This window comes from Hypomesus nipponensis, chromosome 19 (assembly GCF_054491055.1).
Source record: "Hypomesus nipponensis isolate SF chromosome 19, ASM5449105v1, whole genome shotgun sequence".
NCBI classification, from domain to species: domain Eukaryota; kingdom Metazoa; phylum Chordata; class Actinopteri; order Osmeriformes; family Osmeridae; genus Hypomesus; species Hypomesus nipponensis.
Window position 1 is genome coordinate 20,172,501 of NC_140379.1, and position 5,000 is coordinate 20,177,500.

At 46.8% G+C, this 5,000-nt stretch overlaps 12 non-coding genes and 5 pseudogenes across 12 annotated transcripts; all 17 read right to left on the reverse strand.

The window, feature by feature from the left end:
- Positions 1-119: 119 nt before the first annotated feature.
- Positions 120-238, reverse strand: LOC146249208 (5S ribosomal RNA). The gene has a single exon (XR_014733378.1). It is a non-coding gene; the product is annotated as a 5S ribosomal RNA (ribosomal RNA).
- Positions 239-418: 180 nt separating this feature from the next.
- Positions 419-537, reverse strand: LOC146249209 (5S ribosomal RNA). Its single transcript, XR_014733617.1, has one exon. It is a non-coding gene; the product is annotated as a 5S ribosomal RNA (ribosomal RNA).
- Positions 538-711: 174 nt separating this feature from the next.
- LOC146249210 (5S ribosomal RNA) lies at positions 712-830 on the reverse strand. The gene has a single exon (XR_014732632.1). It is a non-coding gene; the product is annotated as a 5S ribosomal RNA (ribosomal RNA).
- Positions 831-1,008: 178 nt separating this feature from the next.
- LOC146249211 (5S ribosomal RNA) lies at positions 1,009-1,127 on the reverse strand. The gene has a single exon (XR_014732633.1). It is a non-coding gene; the product is annotated as a 5S ribosomal RNA (ribosomal RNA).
- Positions 1,128-1,299: 172 nt separating this feature from the next.
- LOC146249212 (5S ribosomal RNA) lies at positions 1,300-1,418 on the reverse strand (annotated as a pseudogene).
- A 176-nt stretch (positions 1,419-1,594) lies between these two features.
- Positions 1,595-1,713, reverse strand: LOC146249213 (5S ribosomal RNA). Its single transcript, XR_014732634.1, has one exon. It is a non-coding gene; the product is annotated as a 5S ribosomal RNA (ribosomal RNA).
- Positions 1,714-1,891: 178 nt separating this feature from the next.
- LOC146249214 (5S ribosomal RNA) lies at positions 1,892-2,010 on the reverse strand. The gene has a single exon (XR_014732635.1). It is a non-coding gene; the product is annotated as a 5S ribosomal RNA (ribosomal RNA).
- Positions 2,011-2,178: 168 nt separating this feature from the next.
- LOC146249215 (5S ribosomal RNA) lies at positions 2,179-2,297 on the reverse strand (annotated as a pseudogene).
- Positions 2,298-2,471: 174 nt separating this feature from the next.
- On the reverse strand, positions 2,472-2,590 carry LOC146249216 (5S ribosomal RNA). Its single transcript, XR_014733379.1, has one exon. It is a non-coding gene; the product is annotated as a 5S ribosomal RNA (ribosomal RNA).
- A 182-nt stretch (positions 2,591-2,772) lies between these two features.
- Positions 2,773-2,891, reverse strand: LOC146249217 (5S ribosomal RNA). Its single transcript, XR_014733395.1, has one exon. It is a non-coding gene; the product is annotated as a 5S ribosomal RNA (ribosomal RNA).
- A 190-nt stretch (positions 2,892-3,081) lies between these two features.
- On the reverse strand, positions 3,082-3,200 carry LOC146249218 (5S ribosomal RNA; annotated as a pseudogene).
- A 174-nt stretch (positions 3,201-3,374) lies between these two features.
- LOC146249219 (5S ribosomal RNA) lies at positions 3,375-3,493 on the reverse strand (annotated as a pseudogene).
- Positions 3,494-3,671: 178 nt separating this feature from the next.
- LOC146249220 (5S ribosomal RNA) lies at positions 3,672-3,788 on the reverse strand (annotated as a pseudogene).
- A 172-nt stretch (positions 3,789-3,960) lies between these two features.
- Positions 3,961-4,079, reverse strand: LOC146249221 (5S ribosomal RNA). Its single transcript, XR_014732331.1, has one exon. It is a non-coding gene; the product is annotated as a 5S ribosomal RNA (ribosomal RNA).
- Positions 4,080-4,255: 176 nt separating this feature from the next.
- LOC146249222 (5S ribosomal RNA) lies at positions 4,256-4,374 on the reverse strand. Its single transcript, XR_014733380.1, has one exon. It is a non-coding gene; the product is annotated as a 5S ribosomal RNA (ribosomal RNA).
- A 178-nt stretch (positions 4,375-4,552) lies between these two features.
- On the reverse strand, positions 4,553-4,671 carry LOC146249223 (5S ribosomal RNA). Its single transcript, XR_014733802.1, has one exon. It is a non-coding gene; the product is annotated as a 5S ribosomal RNA (ribosomal RNA).
- A 172-nt stretch (positions 4,672-4,843) lies between these two features.
- LOC146249224 (5S ribosomal RNA) lies at positions 4,844-4,962 on the reverse strand. The gene has a single exon (XR_014732636.1). It is a non-coding gene; the product is annotated as a 5S ribosomal RNA (ribosomal RNA).
- Positions 4,963-5,000: the final 38 nt, after the last annotated feature.

Genomic DNA, 5,000 nt, shown 5'->3' on the forward strand with positions numbered 1-5,000 from the left:
GCAAGGTGGTCTCTCTCTCTCTCTCTCTCGTGTCAAAATGAAAACAGCTTCCAGCCCCTTTCATGAAGGACTACTTGTGCATATTGCAAGATTTCAGTTTCTAAGTGAATGAGCAAAAGAGCATACAGCACCTGGTATTCCCAGGCGGTCTCCCATCCAAGTACTAACCAGGCCCGACCCTGCTTAGCTTCCGAGATCAGACGAGATCGGGCGTTGCCAGGCTGGTATGGCCGTACAAAATAAGTTGACAACCATAGGCTACTTATCCATATACAGATTTAGCAATTGACAATGCAAGGTGGTCTCTCTCTTTCTCTCTCTCTCTCTCGTGTCAAAATGAAAACAGCTTCCAGCCCCTTTCATGAAGGACTACTTGTGCATATTGCAAGATTTCAGTTTCTAAGTGAATGAGCAAAAGAGCATACAGCACCTGGTATTCCCAGGCGGTCTCCCATCCAAGTACTAACCAGGCCCGACCCTGCTTAGCTTCCGAGATCAGACGAGATCAGGCGTTGCCAGGCTGGTATGGCCGTACGAAATAAGTTGACAACCATAGGCTACTTATCCATATACAGATTTAGCAATTGACAATGCAAGGTGGTCTCTCTCTCTCTCTCTCTCGTGTCAAAATGAAAACAGCTTCCAGCCCCTTTCATGAAGGACTACTTGTGCATATTGCAAGATTTCAGTTTCTAAGTGAATGAGCAAAAGAGCATACAGCACCTGGTATTCCCAGGCGGTCTCCCATCCAAGTACTAACCAGGCCCGACCCTGCTTAGCTTCCGAGATCAGACGAGATCGGGCGTTGCCAGGCTGGTATGGCCGTACGAAATAAGTTGACAACCATAGGCTACTTATCCAAATACAGATTTAGCAATTGACAATGCAAGGTAGTGTCTCTCTCTCTCTCTCTCTCTCGTGTCAAAATGAAAACAGCTTCCAGCCCCTTTCATGAAGGACTACTTGTGCATATTGCAAGATGTCAGTTTCTAAGTGAATGAGCAAAAGAGCATACAGCACCTGGTATTCCCAGGCGGTCTCCCATCCAAGTACTAACCAGGCCCGACCCTGCTTAGCTTCCGAGATCAGACGAGATCGGGCGTTGCCAGGCTGGTATGGCCGTACGAAATAAGTTGACAACCATAGGCTACTTATCCATATACAGATTTAGCAATTGACAATGCAAGGTGGTCTCTCTCTCTCTCTCTCGTGTCAAAATGAAAACAGCTTCCAGCCCCTTTCATGAAGGACTACTTGTGCATATTGCAAGATTTCAGTTTCTAAGTGAATGAGCAAAAGAGCATACAGCACCTGGTATTCCCAAGCGGTCTCCCATCCAAGTACTAAGCAGCCCCGACCCTGCTTAGCTTCCGAGATCAGACGAGATCAGGCGTTGCCAGGCTGGTATGGCCGTACGAAATAAGTTGACAACCATAGGCTACTTATCCATATACAGATTTAGCAATTGACAATGCAAGGTGGTCTCTCTCTCTCTCTCTCTCTCGTGTCAAAATGAAAACAGCTTCCAGCCCCTTTCATGAAGGACTACTTGTGCATATTGCAAGATTTCAGTTTCTAAGTGAATGAGCAAAAGAGCATACAGCACCTGGTATTCCCAGGCGGTCTCCCATCCAAGTACTAACCAGGCCCGACCCTGCTTAGCTTCCGAGATCAGACGAGATCGGGCGTTGCCAGGCTGGTATGGCCGTACGAAATAAGTTGACAACCATAGGCTACTTATCCATATACAGATTTAGCAATTGACAATGCAAGGTAGTCTCTCTCTCTCTCTCTCTCTCTCGTGTCAAAATGAAAACAGCTTCCAGCCCCTTTCATGAAGGACTACTTGTGCATATTGCAAGATGTCAGTTTCTAAGTGAATGAGCAAAAGAGCATACAGCACCTGGTATTCCCAGGCGGTCTCCCATCCAAGTACTAACCAGGCCCGACCCTGCTTAGCTTCCGAGATCAGACGAGATCGGGCGTTGCCAGGCTGGTATGGCCGTACGAAATAAGTTGACAACCATAGGCTACTTATCCATATACAGATTTAGCAATTGACAATGCAAGGTGGTCTCTCTCTCTCTCGTGTCAAAATGAAAACAGCTTCCAGCCCCTTTCATGAAGGACTACTTGTGCATATTGCAAGATTTCAGTTTCTAAGTGAATGAGCAAAAGATCATACAGCACCTGGTATTCCCAAGCGGTCTCCCATCCAAGTACTAAGCAGCCCCGACCCTGCTTAGCTTCCGAGATCAGACGAGATCAGGCGTTGCCAGGCTGGTATGGCCGTACGAAATAAGTTGACAACCATAGGCTACTTATCCATATACAGATTTAGCAATTGACAATGCAAGGTGGTCTCTCTCTCTCTCTCTCTCGTGTCAAAATGAAAACAGCTTCCAGCCCCTTTCATGAAGGACTACTTGTGCATATTGCAAGATTTCAGTTTCTAAGTGAATGAGCAAAAGAGCATACAGCACCTGGTATTCCCAGGCGGTCTCCCATCCAAGTACTAACCAGGCCCGACCCTGCTTAGCTTCCGAGATCAGACGAGATCGGGCGTTGCCAGGCTGGTATGGCCGTACAAAATAAGTTGACAACCATAGGCTACTTATCCATATACAGATTTAGCAATTGACAATGCAAGGTGGTCTCTCTCTCTCTCTCTCTCTCTCTCTCGTGTCAAAATGAAAACAGCTTCCAGCCCCTTTCATGAAGGACTACTTGTGCATATTGCAAGATTTCAGTTTCTAAGTGAATGAGCAAAAGAGCATACAGCACCTGGTATTCCCAGGCGGTCTCCCATCCAAGTACTAACCAGGCCCGATCCTGCTTAGCTTCCGAGATCAGACGAGATCGGGCGTTGCCAGGCTGGTATGGCCGTACGAAATAAGTTGACAACCATAGGCTACTTATCCATATACAGATTTAGCAATTGACAATGCAAGGTGGTCTCTCTCTCTCTCTCTCTCTCTCTCTCTCTCTCTCGTGTCAAAATGAAAACAGCTTCCAGCCCTTTTCATGAAGGACTACTTGTGCATATTGCAAGATTTCAGTTTCTAAGTGAATGAGCAAAAGAGCATACAGCACCTGGTATTCCCAGGCGGTCTCCCATCCAAGTACTAAGCAGCCCCGACCCTGCTTAGCTTCCGAGATCAGACAAGATCAGGCGTTGCCAGGCTGGTATGGCCGTACGAAATAAGTTGACAACCATAGGCTACTTATCCATATACAGATTTAGCAATTGACAATGCAAGGTGGTCTCTCTCTCTCTCTCTCTCGTGTCAAAATGAAAACAGCTTCCAGCCCCTTTCATGAAGGACTACTTGTGCATATTGCAAGATTTCAGTTTCTAAGTGAATGAGCAAAAGAGCATACAGCACCTGGTATTCCCAAGCGGTCTCCCATCCAAGTACTAAGCAACCCCGACCCTGCTTAGCTTCCGAGATCAGACGAGATCAGGCGTTGCCAGGCTGGTATGGCCGTACGAAATAAGTTGACAACCATAGGCTACTTATCCATATACAGATTTAGCAATTGACAATGCAAGGTGGTCTCTCTCTCTCTCTCTCTCTCTCGTGTCAAAATGAAAACAGCTTCCAGCCCCTTTCATGAAGGACTACTTGTGCATATTGCAAGATTTCAGTTTCTAAGTGAATGAGCAAAAGAGCATACAGCACCTGGTATTCCCAGGCGGTCTCCCATCCAAGTACTAACCACGCGACCCTGCTTAGCTTCCGAGATCAGACGAGATCGGGCGTTGCCAGGCTGGTATGGCCGTACAAAATAAGTTGACAACCATAGGCTACTTATCCATATACAGATTTAGCAATTGACAATGCAAGGTGGTCTCTCTCTCTCTCTCTCGTGTCAAAATGAAAACAGCTTCCAGCCCCTTTCATGAAGGACTACTTGTGCATATTGCAAGATTTCAGTTTCTAAGTGAATGAGCAAAAGAGCATACAGCACCTGGTATTCCCAAGCGGTCTCCCATCCAAGTACTAACCAGGCCCGAACCTGCTTAGCTTCCGAGATCAGACGAGATCGGGCGTTGCCAGGCTGGTATGGCCGTACGAAATAAGTTGACAACCATAGGCTACTTATCCATATACAGATTTGGCAATTGACAATGCAAGGTGGTCTCTCTCTCTCTCTCTCTCTCGTGTCAAAATGAAAACAGCTTCCAGCCCCTTTCATGAAGGACTACTTGTGCATATTGCAAGATTTCAGTTTCTAAGTGAATGAGCAAAAGAGCATACAGCACCTGGTATTCCCAGGCGGTCTCCCATCCAAGTACTAACCAGGCCCGACCCTGCTTAGCTTCCGAGATCAGACGAGATCGGGCGTTGCCAGGCTGGTATGGCCGTACAAAATAAGTTGACAACCATAGGCTACTTATCCATATACAGATTTAGCAATTGACAATGCAAGGTGGTCTCTCTCTCTCTCTCTCTCTCTCGTGTCAAAATGAAAACAGCTTCCAGCCCCTTTCATGAAGGACTACTTGTGCATATTGCAAGATTTCAGTTTCTAAGTGAATGAGCAAAAGAGCATACAGCACCTGGTATTCCCAGGCGGTCTCCCATCCAAGTACTAACCAGACCCGACCCTGCTTAGCTTCCGAGATCAGACGAGATCGGGCGTTGCCAGGCTGGTATGGCCGTACGAAATAAGTTGACAACCATAGGCTACTTATCCATATACAGATTTAGCAATTGACAATGCAAGGTGGTCTCTCTCTCTCTCTCTCGTGTCAAAATGAAAACAGCTTCCAGCCCCTTTCATGAAGGACTACTTGTGCATATTGCAAGATTTCAGTTTCTAAGTGAATGAGCAAAAGAGCATACAGCACCTGGTATTCCCAGGCGGTCTCCCATCCAAGTACTAACCAGGCCCGACCCTGCTTAGCTTCCGAGATCAGACGAGATCGGGCGTTGCCAGGCTGGTATGGCCGTACGAAATAAGTTGACAACCATAGGCTACTTATCCATATACAG